The 27,154-nt window shown below is 39.5% G+C and overlaps 2 pseudogenes across 1 annotated transcript; one reads left to right on the top strand and one right to left on the bottom strand.

Moving 5' to 3' along the window:
- Window positions 1-5,740: 5,740 nt before the first annotated feature.
- Window positions 5,741-11,863, top strand: LOC148735196 (uncharacterized; annotated as a pseudogene). Its single transcript, XR_015998601.1, has 4 exons — window positions 5,741-5,965; window positions 7,700-7,742; window positions 8,691-9,445; window positions 9,566-11,863. The product of XR_015998601.1 is annotated as an uncharacterized LOC148735196 (transcript).
- A 2,941-nt stretch (window positions 11,864-14,804) lies between these two features.
- LOC111342568 (uncharacterized) lies at window positions 14,805-16,301 on the bottom strand (annotated as a pseudogene).
- Window positions 16,302-27,154: the final 10,853 nt, after the last annotated feature.

Raw genomic sequence — 27,154 nt, 5'->3', positions numbered from 1 at the left:
TTTTCGTCCCGTAAACACCTCCCTGGCATCGGCCTCCATCTTTGAGAAAATCAACGACTTGGTCACCACTCCCTCACCCAAACAACAGGGACCGTTGGGTCCCAGTCTTTTGTGAATGATGAATGTCGACATGGAAGTCGAATTGATAATCATCGCCTGGAGCGCTTGTAGGAGTTCGGTTCGAGTAATGGATGTTAGCGTGAACAAAAAGTTGTCTTGAATATTGAATGTTCGCTTGAATGTTAAACGTTTCCGTATGAATGCAGAATGTCGATCTGGGTCCTACACTGGACCAATAATGAAGCTTCGAACAACGAATGTCGATATTTATTTTTGTCCGTAAATACGCGCCATACATTACCGTGTTTATGTTTCTGCACGTATATACTGCCTTAAATCGAGCCTTATTTTCCGCCAAATCCTGTTCAATGTCGTTTGTATAGCCTTCTCACGCGTTCAAATTAGAGTCAGTCCTTGACATTACGGATTTACCATGACTGTAAATGAAGAAGCGAGACAGTTTGTCCAGACAAAGTTGAATATTTCACGCGTGAACAAGCACCAAAAAATTGACCTGTTCATTACGCTTTGTTATTAGAAAGGGAATGCCGCAACGAAACATGTTGATCAAAAATAAAGATTCTGATGCTGGGATTACTTTAGCAATTTAATCATGTTGAGAACTGAATACATGTGCCTAGTGCCCTTCCATTATAGCGTAGTTTTTTACCTGTGTCAACAGTCATGAATTTTGATGGATTAACTTGCGTAAAATTGAAAAAACGATCAACTTCTCCAGACCACTCATTCATTTAGTCGATTTCATTTCACGCTTCTAAAGATTCCTCATTTTAAATATTCTGGCTTTTAAAGAAAGATTCCCGCTTTTAAAGATTCCCACTTTTAAAGATTCCTCGTTTTAAAGACTTTCCATTCCCCATTCTCCGTTCCCTGTTTTAAAGATAGCCCTGCCACAATCATAGTTACCTTCCCTGTTACGAAGGAGTGGTTGGATCAAATCCACAGTGCGAAAGTAAATTTTTCGTTTTGCTTAATTTCCTTTCTTTGTTTTCTTTTTTTATTTTTCAGACACAATAATCATTTTCCTGCATAATATACTTTCAAAAATAGAAGCATTGACGCCATAAATGAAATATACGCTGCAAGAGACAAAAGTGTATTCGGAGATTGGGCAAACGTTAATTCACGGATGAAAAACGTATAAATTTAATCTCTTTTAAGATTATCATTGGCTTCTTTCACACCCCAACACTATTCTTTGCAACAAAGGTCGCCATTTCGTTTGTTTATTACTCACAAAACACTATCAAATGCTCTCAAAAGCCTAAAATCGAAAAACAGTTTACAAGAATTGACCAATCGAGCGAGCAAGTGCCAATCTTCACATCACATGTACAACTCGCTCTGGTGCATGCATGCAATTCACGAGTTAAAAATGACTCTCAAAAGTGAGCAACTTTTCTAAATTTGGTGGCAACTTTTAAATTTTTGAGGTAAGTAATGGAAATTCTCCCGTTGGTAGGGTAAACGTAAGTAACCATTCCTTTTGTAAATAGTGTACCTTAAGTGCGTTTCTATTTGTAGTATTTTTGTAAGTAGTACCATTTGTAACCGATGTGTGTTGAATAAAGTTCATTAAAAAATAATCTTGTGTTTATTCAGTTTCCGTTTCCACAGCGTCTTTCCGATTGCATCTGTTGGAAAGTAGTCTGAGGAAGTATAAAATTTTAATTTTTCATCTTTTACCACATGGCCAAAATGTTAATGAATACAGTTTTACTGAGAACCACAAAAATTTCATGAGAAAATTATAGTGTTAGATTTTGGCGTTGCCACTTAGGTTGTGAGTGAAAATTCAAGAAAATGAAACAAATAAACAGTATCAACAAATGACAATATAATATGAAAGTGTGCTTCATTGAATCAAAAAATTATCGAATGTACTCTTTAGGATTTCTCTCATGTTATCTGCATCACAAATAACATTTGGCCCTGCGATCGGGGGGCAGGGGTTGTCGTCATCATAATCCTCTTCTTCCCCAGTTGTCACCCAGTCGTATGCAAAGGTTATGCAGAACTGCACAAGCTACAGCCTTTTTTACTACAAAGTCTATTGTACTGTCAAATCTTTTCTGTAACATTCTCCATCTACTTCAATCAAACCGAATGCACATTCGACTTTTCCTTACGCAGAGCAAAGTTCCTTGTTGAATTTGATGTTATCACGATCTCTAGTACCTCCTCGGTACGGTTTCATTATCCAGGGGCTGAGGGGATATGCACTATCCCCAATAAGAACGGTTTCCAAACTATTTTGTGTCTTCCAAAATAGCCTATTTTTGGATAAATCAATAGTTTTCCTCTGCATGTTTAGGAAAACTACCAAAATTAATCAAATTTTGCGGAGAAATTCATAAAAAGATTAAAAAATCCTATTTTCCCCTACAAGATTGAGCATGTCCGTAAAAAACTATGTGTTAAGAGTCAACCATGGAAAGATGCAGAGGTAATCTCCAACACTGGATGTCGCAGAAATCCTGTGATCAATGAGTCATCATTTGTCCCAAAAATTCTGCGATCACTCAAGCAATGGATGTCGCAGAAATTCTGCGATCACTCAGTCACTGGAAGTCGCAGAAATTCTACGATCACTCAGTCACAAGTTGTTAAAGAAATTCTGCAACCACTCAATCACTAGATGTCGCAGCTCTAGTGCAGCGTTCTACCAATTGAGCTACCAAGCCATCTTGACAGCTCAATTCGAACCACAGGTCAGTGGTTCGAATCCCGTAGAGGCCTGATTTTCGCTATTGCATAAATAGCGCTATCTACTGCGAAGGATCGTGCATCATACGTATTTAATACCGCAGTTCAAAATATATGAACTTTATATATTCATTGTATCTGATTTATCATCACGGGTTTATTACGAATCAACTTAACGGCCTGCTCCCAGTTGGCTTGTTAGCTCAATTGGTAGAGCGCTGCACTAGTATCGCAGAGGTCAGTGGTTCGAATCCCGTACAGGCCTGATTTTTTTCAGGTCTGATTTTCGCTATTGCATAAATAGCGCTATCTACTGCGAAGGATTGTGCATCATACGTAGATTGTAATCTGTTTATATTCTGGAGTGTGGTATTTGACCATACAGATGAGCAATAAAGCATCTTACTAAAAACTAACGACATTATTAACAGCTCTAGTGTTTTTTTGTCAAAGCTCCTTTTGACTCTATTAATTTGACAAAGCTTTGCGAAACAAGATGACACTACACGTGAAGTGTGGTGATCGTAGGTAAGATGGGGGTCAAGGAAGACTCCCAAGTTCTTGGCAGAGTCTACTGGCTTCAGTGTTTTACCCAAGAATACCACACTAGGATCTTCCGGTAACCTACTTAAAATCTGTCCAGTGCCAAGGAAAAGGAGTTTGGTTTTATCGGGGTTGATAAGTAGATAGTTTTCACAACACCATTGGGCTACACTGAAAAGATCTTGTTCGAGCTTTTCAATAGCAGCATCAAGCTCAACGAGCGGAAATGACATGAATATTTTTGAGTCATCCACATACGATTCCAAATTGCAGAAAGTCGGTGGTCTTTCCTTAAATTTAGGCAACACAGAAAGGCAAAACTCTTGAACAAAAGTTAATCTTTCAAATCGGCACCAACGAATGCTTTTCATTCCACTAATTTATTCGTGTTTTTCTCGTTGTCATGTTCCCACCAATGGCATAGCACCGCTTTCTGCATATAAAACCACATACAAGCCACAATTCCTCCATTTGCTCTGACGAAGGGCTAACGCTCGAAACGTCTGCTTTTTTTTTCCTTACGGTGGCCAATTTACAACTTCGTTGATATAATCAATTATCTTTTTACCCCCAGCGATGCAGCACCACAGTTTCTTTAGAAACTTTCAGCCTATAATTGCCAGGGTCACAGGCACTTCCGTTTTTAAAGATTGGGGTCATTCTTGAAACTTTTTCAATGTCACAGCGAAGCAAATGAGATCGATACATCTTCTGTTTAAACTTGATGAATTTTAGAATATCTTTAGTAATCCAAGGCTTATTCATTTGCTTCTGCTTAGCCCGGGAAGCTAACTTCATTGGAGCATGTTTGTTGACTTTAGTTCGTTTGGACTTCAGCTTCTTACAGGCATTGAAGACTTCATCCCTCTTCGTTCGTCGTGTAAATTTAACGATAATCTTGCATTGACTTTGTCCATTCTTTAACAGTAGGCGATGAGCAATTGAAATGTCATTCGGCTCTAGTTCAACATCAGTTAACCTCGCTGTCTCAATTACTAGCTGAGTGGGATTATCATCAGCGATATCAGGAATCCCTTGTATTTCCAAAGTGTCACGTCGGCTGTATTGCTCGTTCGCATTGAGGCGGAACTGAATGTCATAGATGTCATTTCTTGCATATCCAATTTCTATTTCTAGGTCATCTATCCGATCGTTTGAGTCCTTGTTGTTTCTTTTGCTCCTGAAAACCATCTAAAAGAGTGTCATACCTCTCAGCAAGGAACTTTTGAGAGGTTTCTAGGTTGTTTATCTTTTTTTTCATGGCCTCCAGGTCTGCATTACTAGGGCGTTCTCGCTGGATATAGCGAGCATTTTAACAGTTTGAGTTTTTTATTTCTACAGGTCACTGGAATATCTCGACCCCTTGATGAGAAAATCATCAAGAGGATCCACGAGCTCGTTGTGGAGGGAGTTAAGGAAATATATGAACTGAGACGGCATTTGAAAATCTTTGTGAAAGAGGTCTTGTTTTGAGGACTCGCTCCTGTTTAAATGCTGGCGCAATAACGTCCTTCGAATTATATCGCGATCGAAGAAAGCATTTTACAATGCGGAGGTTAAGAGCTTGAAAGACACCAATATAAGACAGTGGTGGAAATTGGTGAAATTCCATGTCTAGGATATCTAGCAAAGAGGGACAGCGGTACAACCAGCTGATCGATGGAACATCAATCGATTCTGTTGATGTTTTGGTGGAGAAGATGAACTCCTTTTTTGGTGATCTTACATCATCCTCCACGCTCATCACTTCGTCGGATATTGCTAATATAACTGTTACTGAGATTCCTGATGAGATGTACGTGTCTGAGCGCGCAGCCTACAAAGCACTCACCTCGACCAAGATCAAGAAAGCTAGTGGACCAGACGACTTGCCGATGTAATTCTTAAGGTCTTTGCGTTTGAGTTAGCTCCCGTGGTTGCTGACGTTTATAATGCCAACCTCAAAGATGGTCTCATCCCATCGTTTATTCCATCCCTAAGCAGACCCCACCCAAGTCTATTGAGGACAATATACGCCTGGTTTCACTCATGTGTCAGATTGCTAAGGTTTTTCAAAGATTTACACTAACATGTGTTCTCCCTACAGTTTTAAAAGATCTTGATATTAAACAGTTCGCGGTATCACGGAAGTCAACAGAACAGGCAATAATTCATCTGATGCACCTTACCTTAGAAGCTTTAGACAAGGGTACTTGTTCAATCAGGTTCTTTTTCGCAAGTTTTAAGAAGGGGTTCGACCTAATAGACCCTGTAATATTGTTGAGCAGGCTATCTAAATTCGAGGTTCATATCTTCTTTTCTGCACGAGCAATCCCAGGTAACACGTATTGGTACCAATTCTTCTTCTGCGAGCCCGTTACGGGGTGGCATCCCTCGGGGTACGAAGCTTGGCCCTCTACTTTTTGTGGTAATGGTAAATGATCTTGTGAGAGCTTGGGTTGCTCGTGCTAAATACGTGGATGACCTCACTGTCATCGAGATCATTCCAAGAAATTCACCTTCTGTGTTGAATTACATCCTAAATGATATCAATTCTTATGCATTTCAGAACAACATGTGCCTCAATCCGCTTAAATGTAAAGTTCTCGTGGTTGACTTTCCTCACTATAATAGTTGTGTCCCCATGCCAATCATGGTTGGTAGATCCCTTGTAGAGCAAGTTTCGTTGTTTAAGTTGCTAGGCGTACATGTTTCGGATGATCTCACGAGGTCTGTGCAAATTGACTGGTTGGTGAAGAGGGCCAATCGTACACTTTTTGCGTTAAGGCAGCTGCGTAAGAGTGGCGTACCTCCTGTAGACATCGTTACCATATACTGCGCGCTTATAAGATCTATATTGGAGTATGCGTTAGCTGTGTTCGCTGACTTGCCAAAGTACCTGGATAACGCACTGGAAGATGTCCAGAAAAGGGCTCTCTCTATTATATGGCCTGACCTTTCATAAGAACCCGTGCATGAAAAGGTCACTATTCAGTCCGCCGCCTAGATGCATGCAAGCAGTTAATCCGTAAAATTCACCCAGGCCACCACTTGTACCCCCATATTCATGAGTGAGTACTTCGCAGCATAACGCAAATGTGTCTGCGTTCAGGCAAATCTCACCGCCTGCTCGTAAAACCTGAGCGTTTTAAAAATTTCCTTACCGTTAAGTATCAGCCTGTGTAATGTATTGTTTGTATTATATTCATATCTATTATGTATATACTGTACCAGTAATTCAGCCTCAGGCTGCAAGTGGTCAGAAATAAACTATATCATTATTTACGTATATGTGCACGATCCTTCGCAGTAAAGCACTATTTAAGCAATAGTGAAAATCAGACCTGAAAAAAATTCAGGCCTGTACGGGATTCGAACTACTGACCTCTGCGATATTGGATGAAAGATGAAAATCGTTGCAGAATGAAGACGCATGACTCTGTCACTAGTTTGCAACAGCATTTTGCAAGGACTTAAGCACGGTAAGCTAGTGTGCCCTTTCACTCGTTAGTGTGCCATTTCAGTCGTCAGTGTGCCATTTCAGTCTCTAGTGTGCCATTTCAGTCTCTAGTGTGCCATTTCAGTCGTCAGTGTGCAATTTTGCTCGCTACCGTGTCATTTTGCACGGTTTCTTTGTTTTTATGAGCTTGGCACCCTTCTTTGTTCGACTGAAGACGCGGTTTTGTTTTCAGCGTACGATAAAAACAAAAGCAAAATTTTAATTGGGCGTGCCATTTGACACACTGCTGGCAGACTCGCATGTCATTTGACTCACTACCTACTGTTTGGTGTGTCATTTTAGCATACCCCTACGTTCACCGTTTTGCCCAAATTCCCGTGGAGGGTCACAAATGAAGGTCACAAATGTTGTCCCTCCTTTCCACAATCTTACCAAAACCCCCATGAGTGAAGTGTGCTATCTCAGCAAGAGATAATAATGTTGGACACTTTTAAGTGAGTCATCCTAGCAGATGTTTGGTGAGGTATTGCATTCTGTGCTCACATAGACCTGGGAAAAAAGAATGAGGTGTAGCAGTCATTCAGGTCAATTAAATGCTCTAAGCTCTAATTCAATACCAGAGCTCATTGGGTTATCTTTCTTGCCAATACTCTTTCCGGTTATTTCGGTTTTCTTGGAAACTCTTCCCATTGAGAAGAAGCATGATATATGTTTACAAATTAAAAGCAAAGAAGAGTGGGAAAAAAAATTGGAGAGGAACAGAATGGTATCAAAGACAGTGGTATATTTGTTTTTGCAGGGGGTAGCTTTTTAATTATGAATCAGAGTTTTAGCCTACGCATGTCTCAGTTTCTACATTTGTTGTTTCGTCTTGTGATTCCTTGCTTTAAGAAGTAAGGTAAAATTGTTTAAATTTCTTTTTCATTACAGCCACTTGAGTCTGTAAATGTAAAGAAAACACAGAAAAACGGTGGTAAAGAACATATTGCTTCCACTATAAAGTATTGAAAGTAATTTGCAACTCTCTATATTTGTTATTTATAATTGACATGCTTTGCACAGGTGTTGTGTGATTAGTGGAGAAGTTAACTGTATTTCAAGAATTGAATCACTTTCAATTGCAGTGAAAGCTATTACTTTTATATTTGGAAAAGTAAGAACCTGAGAACCTTCCTCAGTGTCTGTGATATAGAAGTGTCCACTAAATATAGGTTAATTTATTATGAAATGTGGGAAGAATAGTATGCAACTGAAAATAAAAGTAAGTTCCTTACAGGTAATCTCAGAACAGCTGTGTGTGGCTGGAAATTCACAGTGCTGGAATGCAACAGCAAATCCTGCTGAGAAACTGAGAACAGCTGTGTGGGGTTGGAAATTAACAGTGCTGAAATATAACAGTTAACTCCTGCTAAGAAATTGAGAACAGCTGAGAGGGGCTGGAAAATAACAGTACTGGAATATAACAGTTATCCATTGCGGAAATTCAGAAACAGGAAACTTTTAACTATTTTCGTGCTACAGTACACTGAGGATAGAATAATATCTCCCATTGCCTCAATTCCAGTTACTTGTAGAAAGGTCCTCTCTGAACCATAAATAGGATCTGTTTTACCAGTTATGGAAAGGAGAAATCTCAACCCTTTAACCCCCTATGAGTGACCAGCTTCTAATTTCTCCTTACAATATCACCCCTAAATCAAACATTGAGGTTATGAGAATCAAGGAAATGACCAACACCTTATAAAGTTCTTGATTTTTAAACTAATTCTCCTTGTTGGGGCTTCAGGAAATGTATAGAGAACAGTATGGAGAATATGCATACTGATGTTAGGGTGTAAAGGTTTAATCAATAAATGTATGTTAAAGGTAGCAATACTACATAGTTATTACTTATTCACAAGTACTATATTTTACTTAGCAGATTGTAGCTTCAATGGATGCCAGAAAACTGTTTATGAAAAACTGGGAGATACAGTTTTGTATTGTACTCCAGGATATACATCTTTCCCATCTTCATCTTTCTTCATCTTCAGAGAAGAATGGAAACTTAAATGCATTCTTTAATCAGTATAAAAGACAGTTTTTTGAACGACACAGCCTGAAAAGACCAGTCTACACACTAAAACTGGACCAAGAAGGTAAGATTGTCCGTGACAAGAATGGCATTCCTGTTGTTTTACTCAACAGTTATGTTCAAGGGGAACTTAAGACTACAAAGCAACTTCTCTACAGAGAGGCTGTAGATGGTGTATTAAGCAGTTTACACAACATTAAAGGTGTCCTTGGAGAGGATACTTGCCTCCCTGGAGGGGTGAATGCCTTGAGTAGGCTATTCAATCAAGAATATGTATTTAAGGGTATTTTCAACCTTATTAGGGCCTTCTTGACTCAATGCTCAACAGGTCAGATTAACAACCCCTTGCCAATGCGAGAGCTTCCGTCCCCCTGTCCCCAAGTAGATCTTTTCGACCCCATTCCAGACTGCAGTGTGACCTTCTTGACATGGCCCCAAAGAAGCACCGTAGTTTTAGGCAGAATTATCGTTTAAGCTACCACCACGTTCTAACAGTCAAGTGCTGTTTCTTGAAGTTTTGCTAGCTGTTCCGATTAAAAACAAAGTCTGCTGAAGAAGTGTATGCCATTCTGACGGCCTTGTTCATCAAGGAGGGGTCACCTGTTTTTTTTTTTTTTTCAGTCAGATATATTTTATGCTATATTACAACTATTCTTTATGTATCTTTTTATTTTATACACGACCCCACAAGCTGCACAGCTTCAATACTTATCGTGTCTGAGTAAAGGTTTTACTTACTTACTAATGACGGTAAATTCATTGGAGAGGTAGTGCAAAGACTTTGCAAAGAATTTGAAGTTTTCATGGTTCATGGTAGGCAACACCACCCACAGTCTCAAGGCCAGATAGTAAAATCTCAACAAGCAGGTCAAAAGGCTGCTTGGAAGGTTTTTCCAACAGTTGCCTAGAGATCTTCAGGCCAATGTCTGGCCTTTACTACTCTCTGCTATTGCAGACCTTTTAAATTGCAAGTAGCACAGCACAATTAATGATATACCTTTTCAAATATATAAGAACCGTGAGCCTTCCTGCTTGGTGAACTACATCATCCCAGAAGATAGTATGTGGACAGAAAGTATTGAAGATGGTTGCCTCGAGGATTATGAATTTTCATCAGAAGATTTCATTGAGGTTGAGAGACATGGGGAGAGCACTTTCATGAATAAATCTATATTAGACGAGATAACAGAGGCCATCCTGCAAATTTCGTCTGAGACCATATTATTGTTCTCGTTGAGTGTTTCAGCTAAGCAGCTGTCAGCAGCTGTTAAGAATATAGTGCAAGGAAATTCACATTCTCCACCTTCTCACAGTCACGACAATATCCCACTTCAATCAGTGGAATCAGAGGCAGAATTCCAGGCAGAGAGCATCACAAAATATCTCTTCAACTTGAGTGAAGAATAAAAATCTAAGATGGTGGATGTCCTTGAAGCAACAGAACACACCATTTATAAAGGAACCACAAATGAGCTCTTAAGAGGACCAAAGAGCAGGAAAACTAAGGTGGGAGACAAAGTTCTCCTCCAAAATCCATGGTCAGAAGGGCTGTATTTTTCAAAGCCGGATCCCTTTCAGCCCTTGAATGTTTTGGGGGTCATCAGAGATGTGCGTCCTGGAGGAATGTTCAAGGTGGAGATGAGCAATTAGTAGTTAAATCCACTTTTGGTGGTCAGATGGTTTTTTTCAAGGAAAAGCAGTGTGAACTTCCCATTCATGAAACACCCTCCAAGTTATCTTTGCTGAATATGCACAATTTCATTTCAGAGTTTGGCGTAACTGTGCATAAGGAGATGTATAATTGAAGTCTAAGGTTGAGAACAGTGGTTCACCATAGCAGTATTGATGACCTGCTGAAGAGTTATTGTCAGGTTCTGGATTATGGGCTCCTTGCCATGGTATCTTCGTCTTCTGACACAGAGGAAGAAGATACTGTGTTTCACCAGAAGTTTATAACGGGCCTTCAAACTTTACAGGTTTCCGGTTTTCAGTACTTTCTCTATGGTACAGTCTCTTGGGAGAGAGACAGAGGGTAAAAAACCTGGGAAGTTCAATTCTGAGTCATCTCACGAATTATGAGGAACACTCTGACTGCTTTTCGTGTGTTGGAGAACTAAAACAAACTCCATGCTTTCATCCTTGCTGCCAGAATCTTGTGTTTCAGATAACTGTTAACTGTGGGCTCTGTGTAACAATGAATGGTTGCATTGTACCATTTTATGATAGTATAATGAAAACACCCCAGACAGCTTCAAAGGAAACCCCTCTGTTAAGTAGCCAGCCACACAACTGAGACTAGGACTTCATACCACGATAAAGATAGTATCAAAAGACCCAGCACCCAAGTCAGTGTTAATGAGTCAGTGTTAAATAGGAAGGATCTGCTTGACCATACAAATGATGTAACGATTGATGTTGGATTGAACAGTGCAGTACACCCCAAGGAAGTCTGAAAACCCATGAATTCACCCTTGCTGAGCCATCCACATCATCATTGCCGTTCATGCCAGGAAGCATTCAAGGAATACAATGGAGGCTAGCTGAGTAGAAGGACAAGTGCCACCAACAACTAGAGAAGATTGATCCTTGTTGTAGTGGACTGGCTAAGTTTGTAATGCCTTTGAAGGGTTTTCTTGCAGCCATAAATCTCTCCAAGTTAATGCCACAGAGAGAAGTAACTTGAGGTACTTTTTAAAGATTATTGACAAGCATGCAAATAAAGACGTACAGAGCCAAGTGCGCCTAAGTAGCAACAACGGCAGTCAGGAGTGTTTGCAAGTTCAAGGGTACAGCTCATTCTGTGGACTTTGTGCAATGAACAATGGAATGGGTGTTCCAGGAAAGGACCTACTATGTTCAAATTGTTTACCTTGATTTGGCAGAAGACATGACTTGGTTAAAACAGGTTTGTGAAGTTCGGTGTGGATTTTCTGAACCTTAAAGAGCCTATGCGGGGTCTTGATGGCGATTACAGTATTTTAGCAATGGAGAAGGCAGCAATAGTGACCTTAACAGCATAGTTTAATATGTGGACGACACTGCCTTACTAGTCAAAATATCTAAAAATGAAATAGATTTTTCTTAAGAGGTTGTCAATCAGTTTTTCAGTTGAACCCAAGATAATGCCATGGCATGCAATCCCAAAAAAATTAATGAATTAATACTTTGTAAGAAGGTCGCTCGTGATATACACCCGTGAACAATATAACGCAAGTTTCTTGTCTAAAAGTGTTAGGGGTTACTTTACGTAGTAATCACAGGTTTAATGAGCAAATAAAGGGTTAGCTGAAGGAGGCCAATAGAGTCCTAAAGTGCTTACGTCACATTTCCATAGCACCGGAATTCTATGGTCTAAAAAAACCAAAATGGCGTCTCTAGCTTGACACGTCGTTGACCTCGAGCACTTCAAGAGCTACAATAGCGCATTTTATCCTCCAATAACAGAAATAAGATAAAGTGAGTCAAGATAGCCTTTGGCCTTACTATTGAAGAGTATAATAAGCGGACGAAAGCACCTGGTGAGCAATAACTTGAGTCAAAACGCCACGGAGACGAGGTTTTGCGATGGGCTAGTGTTTTCATCCAGATTGCAATCCCACATCTGAAAGCCACTGCTGCCGATTCTTTTCGTTTCCAGACCAAAAAAAGCATAAAACACTCTATGATAAGTGGATATCATTTGTAAGGTGAGTATTTTTCGAAAAATATACATTTCGATGCTGCACCAGCGATTAGAAATAGCTGGTTTTTTATCTCAAACTGATTCACGATTAGCTATTTTTGTTTCTTGTCTTATTTGTTTTCTCGCGGCTTTGCCTTTCCTTGTCTTTAGTCTTGATCTAAGATTATTTAGTCACTAAAAAACCATATGATAAATGTGAGTATCAAAGCTTTTACACTAACTAGTATTAAGTAACAAGCTCAGAGAAATACTCGCTTCGCATTCACGTCTCAGACTACAAGGTTAAGTATGTGACCAACTAAACTTTGGGTTTTTTAAGCGCAAGTACAGTAACTGCTTCTGTCTTTTTCTGTTATGGGAGAGGAGACAGAAAGCCCAGCAAACATTCGCGACTTTGCAGTTGTCACTTTAAAGATGGGCGAAAAGAAAATATGCCAACCATCAGCGACAGAAACAGGCACAAGCTGTTTGATAGTTTAGACTTGCTGCCCAGGTACAGGACCAACACCTCCCTGTACACCTATCCCCAAGAAAAAACGGAAAGTGTCTGCTGAGCCCACAAAATTACCAACCGTAGCATCTGTGCTCGAGGAGATCAAAGAGAACTCTGAACCATGTTCCACTGAATGCTCAGAACAGGAAAAGACAGGTTCTAAAGAAGCTCTGCTGTCAATAGAGCTTGACATGACTTCAACAGAACTCTCTAAACACAAGGAAATGTCAAGTTACTATAGTGCACACTACTCTGCTAAGAACTTCAGCCCTGAGGTGATACGTATGGAGACAGGTCTACCCACAAAGGATGTTATTGATATTGTTGGGAGATATGTTTCAAGATTCAAGGGTGAAATAAACTATTATGCTGGATGGAAGGTTCAGGCGATCACACTCGAGGACCAGATATTTATCACTGATGAAACTGAAACAAAATTATACCAATCTACATTTAGCTAAGTTGTTTTCATGCAGTGCTGCAACTATAGCTAACACAGTACTAACTTTTGTCCATGTTCTACATTCTCTCCTGTTCAAAGACATCATGACAACTGTGCCATCTAGAGAAAAGAACAAGCTGTGTTTGCCATCCTCTTTTGCTGAGTACAGCAGTTGCCAGATTGTGATTGACTGTACAGACATTGAAATTGCTGCACCTAAGCTCATGTCCCAGCAGAATGCTACATGTTCCACCTACAGGGGAATGAACTCTTTCAAAGTCATTACAGGGGTTGCCCCAAATGAAGTTATAACTTATGTTAATGATCTTTTTCCTGGCTCAGTCAGTGTCAATGTCATGGTTAAAGAGTCTGGATTTCGTAAACATTTGAGTGCTGGTGATCTTGTTCTGACAGACAAAGGTTTTATCATCAGTGATGTAGTTCCAAGAGGTGTTTCAGTGAACATACCACCATTTCTCAACAATGGAAAGTTTACAGAGAGTGAGGCAAGGGCGACAAAATCAATAGCTCGATGTCGCATCCACGTAGAGTGTGCAAATGCAAGACTTAACAGTTTTCGCATTTTTGAGGTGCCATGCTGACAAGCTATGCCAACTGTGCTCAGCTCTTGTCAATTTGCAGTACCCATTGATCAAGGATGGCTGCAAAGACTTTGAATTTGACTGAATAGAACTTTTCTTGTAATATTATATTTGTATTGACTAGAAGCCCTACTGTAACAGATCAAGTGGTATTGACATAGCTTTGGTCAAAAATATGATGTGATCAGTTTTACATTTTTCTGATATTATTCATCTCCTTTATCTTCATTAATACAAACCACTATGTGTTCTGTGAAAATAGATTATAATGAAATCCAATGACATTGTTAAATTGTCCTTTCAACTAGATCCAGGTCAGGGGCATGTGACCCGTATGGAATTCTTTCATCCAGTAGTTTGAGTGTGAAAGTCATGCTGGCTTAAAGGTTTTACTTTTGTGCATGTGAGGCTGGGAGCCCGAGTCCAGGTATATAAAACAAAAGCCACACTTAAGAGGTACTTAGAAAAAAACCTGTGTCTGCATGGATTTTGTTTTGGCTCCCTCCCCATCCCTTTGCATTTGCTGTGCAAGCTTACTTAAGTGTGGAATAAGTTTTATGCACCTGAGCCCTGTTGAGTAACCAGGATAAGTGTTACCAGCTACCAGTAGCCATTGGTTGCAAAAAAAATTGTTGAAGCTTGTTTTCAGGAAGAATGTAATTCATTATTTAGTTACAATGCTAAATGGAAAAATGTTGATTTTTTATCCTGTGTCCACAGTGTAGAATTATATTAGATGTAATGTTATATTAAGAAATTAATGTATGAAATTTCAAAAAATGCCTTTTTACATTAGCTATTGCCTATTTACATTAGCTCCCGCTCCCCCCCCTTACTCTGATTATGTCCAGCATCTGTGCACCACTTTTCAAAGTTCTCCCTCAGTAATCTTTGGGAATAGTTGACGAAAATAAAAATCACTCAAGATAGCAATATTGTGCTCCCAAGATTCATCTCGTTCAATTTTGATAACTACACTGTCCTTTGTGGTCCACAAAACAAAGTAGCAGAATTTGCGCTTGGTAAGGAACATCTGGCCTTGACACTGATGCCAGTAAACATGTGTGGTAGACAGGGTATAACTCCCTTCCTTCTCCTCCAAGTAGAAGTCTTTGTGCCCACAAGCTTCCTTGATTGTCACATTTCGATGTGTGTATGGGCACTTACACTCAATCACCGAGTTGTCTCCCACAAGTCCATCAGGGGAAGCACCCAGAACTCCAGACTCTTGTAGCCAAAGGCCAGTCTGTACAGGTGTAAGATTTGTGATGTTGGTGAAGGCTTTCAGGGCCTCAGTCTCATTGTCCTGTTCTCATGCAATTGCTTTAACTCCGCTCAAGTTGTAGTCCCCAAGTAGTCCCTTGATAAGAGATGGAGTAACTCTCTTTGCCTGGAGGACAGAGCCAAAATTACTAGCAGTCAGGCGGCCTCTAAGAGCTTGGTGCCATGCAGGGCTGTTTCTCTGGCCAGCTTTGAGGGTGCTCACAACATTTATAGTTCTCTCCTAAACTCTGGCATTCTCAATCAAGTACTCTAATTGTTTTTCCTTCATAGATTCCGTAAGGAAACCTTCAGAGTAAATGATATCCTCAATTGTCTTGATCGAGAGAGGGGTAGCAGGTTGTCGTTCGGGACTCAAGATCTAGCAGGTCCCTGTTAATTTAACATAGCGCTTTAGTTCGCTGTACAGCCACATCCGATCTTCTCGGCTAAGATCGTACACCAAGGGGCTGTAATCCTTCTTCTTCGGTGGCGCTGGAAACATCTGGCTTGCGGACTGTACGCTTTCTGCCTTTCGCTTTCCTTTCCATTGGCATTCCACGTCCGTCCTGCTAAGGTTATGGATGCCACAAATAAACATGGCTGCCGCGTGAATGCACTTGAACTCGCCACGAGGACACTCGCATTCTGTGTTTTTTATTTCAAGGTTTTCATCCAGATAAATCTGATAAGAAGATAATTCGAAACAGACACATAAGTTGCGATATATATTCCGCAACACAAACATTAAATTGGAGGTGAAATCGGGGTTGGGAGTTCTTCAAATTGAACACACGTGTTGTGATCCCAAATCGGCGATTTACTGTGACTTTGTCGTCCTTATTTTTCATGCTTGCTTGGACATCATCTTTGATGACTCCCCCGGAATAAATAAAGCTATGGACATGGTTGGATTTGAAGTGGTTTTCCGCTCTCGAGAAAAGAAAGAAACGAGTGAGCATATCGATAAAGATGCCATGTTTGAAGTGTGTTTGGTTTGTTTAGACCAGAAAAAAATGCTGTCATGGCAACGTGACGTCACACTTTGGGACTCTATAAGTGTCTTTATGTGATAAGGTGTTTGCGCAGAGGGATATCAACAACCAGATGTAGATTACGTTTTTAGATCAATTGTTTTACCTCAACTAACATATGGTCTACCTATATATGCCTCCTCAATACCTGAATTAACAACGGTCCAGAATTTTCTACAGCACTGCTTTAAACGCAAATATATTTCGTACCAAATTGACATATATAGTGTATTGGAAGAGGTTGATCGCCCACTATTCAAGAAGATGTCCAGTATGCCCGCTCACCCTGTACCGTTCTTTCCCTAAAACGAAAGAAAGCTCAGCGCGCCTCCAAGTTCCTAGTAGCCGCCAACTCCTTAGGGTTAATACCAAGCATTTTAAAAATAGTTTTTTTAATAGGCTCTATTTCAAATATAGAGTAGCTATCTAATGTAACGTCTTATGTTATGTAATGTTGATAGCCTTGTAATTATTTTTATGCAAATTTTCTTGTTTTAGCATGTACTTTTGCTTTAAAACAATAGACCCATTATTATTATTATTATAAAAAGAAAATAATTCAAATACTGGAAAATTATAGATGAACGATCGACGTTTCAGTCATATCCCGCGGCCTTTATCAGGAAACTTCTAAGTCAACCTAGGTCTTGCAAGTGTCACGTCATAGTTGACTCAGCACGTCCCGTAACGCACGGTCCCACGTATGCGATAGTACAAACCGCAACCCTCCTTTCTTATTAAGAGAAGGGTCCTCTGTCATGTCAAACCTTTCCTGATTTTCCTTTTTTCAATGAATCAAATCTAGAAAAACGGGGTAACCTCTGAGAATTCATGCTACCAGCAGATAATACCCGTAGCTCTCTTATGCCATCTTTACTCTGACTTTGGAATTATTTTCAAGGAACTATGGAAAAATGGGGTAAATTCTACTAACACATATTCTATTGACTTGCCACATCTAATCTACTTTTCCCTGATTTTCCATTTTTTTTCACTGAGTAGAAAAACAGGGCACATTCTGAAAATTCATCGTCCAAGTGGAATTTATCCCACTGACTTGCCATATCCAATCTTTATCCGATTTTCCATTTTTTTCAATTGTGATGAAATTTTGTGGGCCGAGGCCAGGAACGTGTTCGATAATTGAGTCAGTTTGCTAGACATAACGTCTCGTAGTCACGTGACTACGAGACGTTATGTCTAGCAAACTGACTCAACATTTTTTTCAATAAATTATAGAAAAATGAAGTAAATTCTGAGGATTCACGCTTTAAGTGGCAAAGACCCTAAGTTCCCATATGCCATCTTTACCCCGATTTTCCATCTCTTTTTTTCGGCTGTGAATTCTATGATTAGTGCCAATCGTTAGCCCTCCATAATAAAGCATTATGCAATAACTTTATTGTAATTAGGAGTTTTTTATAGCGCTGGCCCGCTTTCAGGTATTATTAATTAACTTCCATAGAAATTCAAAACTTAGACACAACAACGTGCTATAAAATGTACTGTTCCTCTTTAATTGTAATCATTTTCTAAAGAAGTCTCAATTGGAGACTTCGATGTTGATTTGATGTTGACAGTCTATTCACCAATATTCCGTTAAATGAAACTATCGATATTGCCGTTAATCTTATTTTCAAGCATGACCCTAAATTTTCTATTAAAAAATCCGACTTGAAGAAATTGTTTTCATTCGCTACAGCTGAGACTCATTTTCTTTTCAATGGCAAATTTTATGATCAAGTTGATGGGGTAGCGATGGGTTCTCCGTTAGCACCCATCCTAGCCAATCTTTCTCTTGGTTTCCACAAGGAAACGTGGCTAAATAATTTTAATTATTCGATTCACCTTCTACTTTATAGGCGTTATGTTGATGACACATTTTGTGTCTTTCACAATGAAAAGGATGCTATGTCATTTTTCGATTACATTAATTTGCGGCACCCTAACATAAAATTCACTTTTGAGAAAGAGAATGATGGTAAACTCTCATTTCTTGATATATTTATTGACAACTCTTCAAGTGATTGTATATTTTCAGGTTTTCTTAAAAAAAACTTACACTGGTCTCCTGACAAATTTCTTTAGTTTTATTCCATCATGCTATACAATTGGCCTTATCTGAACTCTTACTGACCGAATCTACGAAATCAACAACACCTCTTCTGGCCTTCAAAATGATCTTAATAAACTTTCCAACAATTTAAAACGCAATTATTTTCCTTCACATATTACTGACAGAATTTTCAAGTGGTATCTTGACCGGTCTTCCTCTCAAAAAAGCCGGAACATTAAGAAAAAAATTATAATCACCTGACTAAGGTATTTGACACCCTCAGGAGACAGCTATGACGAGTCTCGACTTAAACCTATGGTCAGGATTGGGGTTGCAGAAACCACTTCAGTTCCATTGACCTTTTTGCAGTATTTTGATGTTAGAATTACAGGTTAGGGTTAGGATTGCAGTTGGCTTAGGGTTAGGGTTAGCACAAGTCAACTGAGAAGCATTCTCATTGCCCTCCAGCACCCTTGGGCAAGTGGCCAGATGGCACTGGTCCTGCTGAGCCCAAAATATCTTTCATTAACCTGACAATTTAATAACTGTTACCTGCACTTTGTGTTTTAATCCTAAACTCAGTCCTGCAAGGCTTTTAACAACTACCCTCCCCTTCTAAATCCCTATTCTTTTCTAAGATTCACATAAAACTTTCTAGTTTTACTAATACCATAACTAGTTAACAGCTTGCATAGTTAGAGACATGAAATAGCACTATAATGAGAAAAGGAAGATTTTTTTAAATTCATTCCTTAATGATGACAATAATACACGTTACTTTAAACTCCCTTTTGTCGGCTATTATTCTAAAATAGCGAACCTTAAACTCCGACAACTAAGTGCTTTTGCAAATCGGACCTAAATATCAAACTAGTTTTCACTTCTTTTAAAATTAAAAACGTGTTTAATGTTAAAGATCGTACTCCTGATGCTCTAAAATCCATGGTAGTTTACCAATTTTCCTCTGCGGGATGTAATTGCCATTATATTGGCGAAACTACTCGCCACTTTTCTACTAGGATAAAGGAGCACACGGAAAGCAATAAAAACACATATTTTTAAGCATTTCAACACATCTTCTTGTAACAACAATTACTCCCCTTCTTTTTTTAGTATTCTGGATTCTGCTAACAACTCAATTGATTTAAAACTCAAAGAAGCTTTTTATGTAAATAAGATCAAACCTGAACTTAACAAACAATTACAGCATTTTAACACTTTTCTAGCGTTCTAGTTTACACCTTTGATGTTTTGGTGTCACATTGTAATTAGTACCCGCTTCTGTATTACATCATATTGTAAATAATTTATTCATCTACCTGTATATTATGTCATTGTTCACACTCCGTTACTCATTGACTGAGGATGGCATATACATGCCAAAACATGTCTTTCAGAAAAGTTGTACATTTCTTACAATATCTACCATACTTGCTATTATTGCGACCACTTAAAATAAACAACTGAAGGCCAAACTTCTACGATTGAGAGAAGACTTCGTGACGCAGACGAATTATCACAACTTTGACCCCTCAGTCGATCTCACCTCTGACAGATCAGGGAAGCGTCAAAAATATATCATTTAATGCCAACAAACCATAATCTATGATCTCCAGCTCTTAAAGAAAATAAAACAATTGTGATATGATGCCACAATGTGCTTTTGTCTTAACTTGCGTGTAAAATGTTGTCATGGGAGTCGCAAGTCGAACAATGAAGACTGTAAATAAAGCGTCAACAACGCATCCCTTGGTCGAAAGTTCCTTTGTTATTTACGTAGCAAGTTGCTCTTCCATATTTAGGTTAGAAGAACGACGTGATCACACAGCGTTAATGAAGGAATGATTGAACTTCAAGAGGCCAATCTGAGAGGCTAATGATCCGGTTTCCAATGATTGCGAACAGCATGTTTTCCTGATATCAGCTGGAAGTTGCTCATACCTGTCAAATTTTCTACTTATCCTGACCCCCTTGAATGAGTACTTTTACCCGAAGACATAACTACAACAGAGTCTCTTCACCAGTCCCAAGCCATGTGTCGCTCAATAGATCGCAAGATATGATTGGCCACTGTTTCACATTACGTCCAAGGACATATCTACAATAAGAGGACATGAGGACATAAGTGCAACGGTACAGCTGTAGCATTGCAGTACATTACGTCAGGGGACATATCTACAATGAGAGGACATAAGTCCAACAGTACAGTTGTAGCCTTGCAGTACATTACATCAGAGGAAATATCTACAATAAGAGGACATAAATGTAACGGTACAGCTGTAGCATTGCAGTACATTACGTCAGGGGGCATATCTACAATAAGAGGACATAACTCCAATGTTACAGCTGTAGCCTTGCAGTACGTTATGTCAGAGGACATATCTACAATAAGAGGACATAAGTGCAACGGTACAGCTGTCACGTTGCTGTACATTACGTCAGAGGACAAATGTACAACAAGACGACACACATGCAACGGAACAGCAGTTACAGGAGCTCTGGGGGGGGGACCAGGTTGTCTTCACATGCTCCTGACCACAAGAAATTGGACTCTAATAGACCCAAGCCCTACCTCCTCCATCCACTTCAGATCACTCTACGCTTTGCTGCATGTTTCGCTTGAGTTCTTCAGTAATTCGCATTTTTTCTCAAACAATGAGCAACTTCTTGATCCCCAAGGACAGTTCTCTTGACATTCCAAGTCACCCTGCTTAACTGGGACGATGGCTCACGAAGCGCGGGGCAGATGAGGAGATTAAAATTTTTGTTGGTGAGTACAATTTTTACAATTTGGTGCGCAATTTCACTAGTGTGTAGATGTGATTAGTATATATATCAAAGAATGTGAACTTGAAGCATGCTTTGCCTCAAATTTGAGCTTGTGTGTCAAATTTTCTAGTTGTCCTGAAATTTCAAATGGATTTTATTCTAAACGAGGGTTGATCACAGTCCAAATCATGATTTTTGGTTTTGGCGCCATAACGCCCACAAGCGTCCTTTCTGTTAATTATATTATGCATAAATTATGCTTGCGTGGGAAGCAAGACAAAGATTCTCTTTCGCTATGCTCCACATGATGGGATAATTATGCGTACTTCCTTTGTAACTTTAAGGTCAACGGTCACACTTCAAAGCCATTCAAATGTAAATCTATGGACACGTATATAACCCCAGGGGAGAACCGGGATATGAATTCTTCCTTTCGTGCTACAACAGGTCAGTGAGTCAGTTTGATTAAGTGAGACCTTTTTCTTACGACGTGCTCTGCTTCTTGCTTGTTTCCTCATTCTTTTTTGGAATCCTTGTTGATTTTGTCTCGAAAGGTTTCAGGTCAGCAAGAGATCCGTTGACCAGTTCCAGATTCTGGAGCTTTAGCTTGCTTGCACGACTCAGGTTTTGATCCTACTGCTACCTTTAAGCGGAGGGAAGCCCTCCCGCTGAGAGCAACAGTTCTAAGACGCTGGAAACCAGCAAGACACTTTTGCCCTTGATATTCAAGGAGACGGAAAGTTTTGGTCCGAAGGTTGTGGACATTACAGCTGGACGCATGAATGATTCGTGCTCAATGAAGCCTTTGGTAACAAAATTGAAGGAATTGCAAGATAAATGTAAAACTGCAGAGGACTGCAAGGTTTTGTGCGTTCCTTAGGTAAATGTAGAGCTTACGGCTTCTATGACACTTTTATTGCCTGATGAGAAAGTGGACAAGATTTTATGCACTTGCCAAAATCTCTTAACCCGTGTTATAATCCTTCTGTCAGAGAGGTTGCACATGTTATTGGTTTGTTAGTATCAGGTTTCCCGCTGTGAATGTTTTAAACTTCATTACAGGTCTATTGAGCTTTGTAAATCCCAAGCTTTGTCTGTGAATCCTGATTTTGATCAAATGATTCGTCTTAGTCCTCGTGCAATGTCAGATTTAAGTTGGGTAATCGAAAATATTTCTCAACTGAATGGCTTCATGTTTGGAGACCACCCAGCTGATGTTTATATTGAATGTGACGCAAGTCTTGCAGGTTGTGGTGCTGCCTGCAATGGACAGTCAGCAAATGGTAGATGGTCGTTATAAGAACCTGAGCATCACAATAATTACGTGGAATTACTTGCTGCCTTTCATATACCTCAGGCTTTGGTGGCAGATAAATTTAATAGTCATGTTAGACTCAAGATGGATAATTCTACTGCAGTTTCCTATATCAATAACATGGGAGGGATAAGGTCTCCCTCTCTTCATGAGCTTGCATTTTCTATATGGGGATGGTGCATTTTAAGGAAAATTTTTCTTTCCGCTCAACACATTCCTGGAAAATCAAATGTTGAGGCACTCTTTGTTCAGGCAATTTGTTTTAAACTTAGAGTGGTCTCTTGATAAAGACGCTTTTAACCATCCATTACCTTTTTGCCAGATATTGATTTAACCCATTAACGGCCGCAGCTTTTGTGGAAAACTGTGTTTTGAAGCTAGTCCAGCAGATTTCGGGTCACTGTTGGGGTTTTAAAGGCTCGAACTTACCAAAAACCACTTGACAGCTCGTGCACTCGACGGCCTTTCGATCCAAATGCAAAATGGCGGCCTGAAAATCTCGGGCACGCGCAGAGAGCAAAATTTCGGCATAGTTTTTGGGTTGAAAAGTCACACCCCACTTACGACTTCTACTTTTCTCTCTTTCTCCTGCCCTTTTTTTCCCCTCTCCTTGCCTAAAGTTTCTCCTGACTTGCTGGAAATTGAGTAGGCTTCATTTTGGTGTAGAGATTTTTCAGAAACTACTCATTATTTTCAAAGCACATGCTCGGAAAGGTAGGTGGGTAGTGAAAGACGATCTTCGTGCAGATTTTCCAGTCAAAGTGACACGGTTTTTTGGCTATTTCTCCAATCTCCTCCACTCAATTGCGCTCATTCTGGTATCGTCTGCAAGATATTTTCAACCCGTTCAAGTACATGCTCGAATTCGTGCTCCAGAGTTAAAATTGATGACGTCACAGGGCGTAGAAAGGGTGTGGGTCCCCATGGGCGCATACGGGCGCACTGGACGTTAATGGGTTAATTGCTTCTAGGCTGAATGCTAAATTAGATCAGTTTGTTTCTTGGCGTCCAGAGCCAGGTGCATCAGCTGTTGATGCTTTTAGTATTAGCTGGTCTAATCAGAGATTTTATGCATTTCCTCCTTTTAGCTTGCGAACTCGGGTGTTGGCAAAGATTCGAAATGATGTTCCACTGGTGCTTCTTATAGCCCTGACATGGTCAACTGAGCCGTGGTATCCCATGCTTTTACAACTTGCCATAGCTCGTCCAGTCCTACTTCCCTGCGTGGACCATCTCTTAACTCTTCCTTATAGCAACCAAGTCCATCCGATGTTGGACAGTCTTCACTTGGCAGGATGGACATTATCCAGCAATCCCTCTCAGCAAAGGGATTTTCTGATGAAGCAATCAGAATCATCAACGCATCCTGGTCTACAGAGACTGATAAGCAATACAATACAGTTTGGAAGAGATGGTGTGGCTGGTGTAAAGAAAGGCAAATTGATATGATTCACGCACCTCTAAATGGGGTTATCAATCTTCTTGCTGATTGCCTTGCTGATGAGAAAAGTTATGCTACCATTAATATGTATCCATCAGCTTTGTCATCTACCTTGTGTAGTATAAATGGTGTTGCTGTTGGCTCACATCCTCTTGTTACCAGACTACTAAAGGAAGTGTATAATCTTCGTACTCTGAGTCCACGTTATACTTCTACTTGGGATGTTACTAAGGTAAACAGCTACTAAATACTCTGTTCCCTTTGGATCAGCTAACTCTTAAGTTATTGACTCTTAAAACTGTAATGCTTTGTGCATTGTCATCTGCCCTAAGAGAACAGACTTTGTGTGCATTAGATATTAAGTTTTTGAACAAGTCAGGTAATTCCTTAAGTTTTTCTGTAGCTGAGCGTTTAAAAATGTCTAGACCTAGGAAATCCACTTGGAAAGTGGAGTTTGTCTCTTTACCAGAAGATAGTTCTTTATGCCCCGTAGTTACGTTAACAGAGTACATGTCTCGTACAGAGAGCCTCAGAGGAAGGAAATTTGACTATTTAGTTCATTCATTAAGCCACACAACGCTGCATCCACTGCTTCAGTGGCAAGGTGGACAAACTCCATGTTATCCGCTGCGGGTATTAATACTTCCGTATTAAAACCTCATAGCGTTCAAGGTGCCTCCATTACCCATAAATATAGCCAAGGTGTTCCAGTCATCGACATTCTCCATATGTCTGACTGATTAAATGAGCACACATTTCGTAAATTTCATTTAAGAGATTATAATATTGTTGATTAATTCACACACCTTCTTAGGTTAGTCGAGTTAATTAACTGTATGATCCGAGGTTTGTGAGGTCACAAGGTAATAAAGTCAAGCGTTGTTTTTCGTGGCACGGGTTCTTTGAATTCGCATAGTTATCCCATAATGCGGAGCATATCGAAAGAGAATTTAAAAGTTACACAAGAGGTACTTACCTTGAAGTGTAATTGTAATTCTCTGAAGATTTGCGGGCATTGGTCAACAATGTGAGTATACTCCTCAATCATCAGCAATTGTAATATTGATTGTACATTATAATATAATTATATATCCCTTTGAAGTAAGGAAAGTGTGTTTCATCTAGGGATTAAAATTAAGGTTCACTGCTCGCCAATTTAACGAAGAAATTTTAGAACTAGCAGGTCACATTCTGTCCCATACAAAAGGCACTTACAGTAGTCAAGTATTTCTAGGAAATCTATGAAATCTAGAAAATCATTTAGAGCTGGCTGCTCGCAGTGGACTTACCATTTGTCCCCCCCAAAAATAATTCCTAATTTTACAAGAACTCTTTTATGTAAGAAATAAGACATATATTGACGAAAGTTGGCAACCAAAACTTAGGATCTATTGACCAAGATTTACACATCAGTCAACTTGAAAAAATAATTCCTCTGGACCTGCCAAACTGAATTTAAAAACCAGTCTTCAAAGGAACAATGCTATGATCAAACAAATTCACTGTGATAAAGGAAAAGTAAATTTTGGTTTTTTTGTTGTTTTACGGTAATTTTACATGGTGAGACAGCATTTGATAATGATGATCATGATGATCATGATGATGATCAGATAAGTAATTTACAGCAAGACAACAGAAGAACCAGCCTTTCTGCATCAGAAATATATAATTTTGACATTGAATCAGAGGTATGCATCAGGATACAATGTATCATAACAACATTTCTATTTAATTCGCCTTGAATTATGAAAAGTGTAACACTTGACAGTTTGTATAGAATTTAGCTTGTATTTGAGAATTTTCTTTTTAATGCCTTCACAAATAATATAAATACATACCAACATATGCAGGTCCTCTTCCTCCCATTTGACTATCCCCCCTAACAGATAATAAACACACACATGGCCAGAAATCCGCGACAGTATGGCCACCGAGCAGGCGCATTGATGCAAAATACAGTTTTAGAATACAAACACGTAATTGAAGTCATTACAAAGAAAACAGTCAGATTTTGAATTACCTTGATTTATTCTTCATTATTACATCCCTTTGGAAGCTTCAGCCTAAGGTCCAAAAATCTTAAAACAAAGTTAACATCTCGTACAACCTGAGGAATCATGTTAATATTTTCGCAAGGGTTAAACCGGTTCCCAAGTACAATCTTTCTCAGCGCAAAACATGCTTAAAATCCGCCATTTCTTTTCTACTATCTGAATGAGAGTCCTTAACAATTTTGACCACGTTGAAACATGGAAACCAGTCCTAAACTCCTTCTTTGATCATGAAAAAATGGAATTTCTGGCGTTTGAGTGCCAACAGATAAGCCGGAAATTAAATATTTGTGCGGCGTGAGAGCAACAGGGCAAGGGCCTCAGCCCTTGAGCATAGATGCATTATGGGTATAGTAATATGAGTATTAAAGCTTGTGATTGCATGTGGGCAATCATTCTAGGCTGACACCATCTCAATTACTGCTAAGTTTATTCGCGATGGAACAATCTCAGGTTGAGCAAATCGTCAATGCCGCTATAACTAAGAACAACGAGACTTCTCAGCTCAAGAAAGTCAACCTCGACAGTTCCCTTTCCAACATTAAGGGGGCTAACTCTGACCTTCGTGAAATTAAGAAAGTGAAGTTTGAAGAATCCCACCAATTCAAGAAGAAGGTCAATGAAGATCAGTACAGATTCAACTCGAAACTGATGGACAATCTAGAGGAAGTGACATCTTCGTGTTCTACGCAAAACCTGGACAAGGTCAAGGAGTCACTAGAGAAAGGTGAGAGCTTGTTAGCCGAAAGGCAGAAACATATCCTTTTAGCGGACAAATCAGATTATGGCTGGATGGTAATACAAGAGTATAAAAAGAATGGTCTTGCCGAAGATTCCAACAATGAGAAGATTGTTAGAGTAGAAGCAAACAGATTTCATAGAAAGCCAAGTCAAGAATGACTGCTTCAAGAGGGGAGTTTCCTACGAGCCAACCAGTCGCGGCCGTTTCTAATACTAATGTCAGTTGTGCTTTGAGGCTAATTCTAACCATTGATGCCCAATTCAGAAATCAAACCAAACCGGGATCTTGTTTTGCTTGTAATAAGCCAGGCCACTGGAGAGTGCAATGCCCGATGTTAGCTGCCAAGTCCCGTCCAGGTCAATGACTAGCCGACCTTGAGGACGGACAAGATCAAGGTGTAGTGTTTTCTAATTTTTGCAATGAT

This window comes from Stylophora pistillata, chromosome 3, assembly GCF_964205215.1.
Source record: "Stylophora pistillata chromosome 3, jaStyPist1.2, whole genome shotgun sequence".
NCBI lineage: Eukaryota > Metazoa > Cnidaria > Anthozoa > Scleractinia > Pocilloporidae > Stylophora > Stylophora pistillata.
Note: the sequence above shows the minus strand (reverse complement) of the source record. Positions and strands in the feature narration are given on the sequence as shown.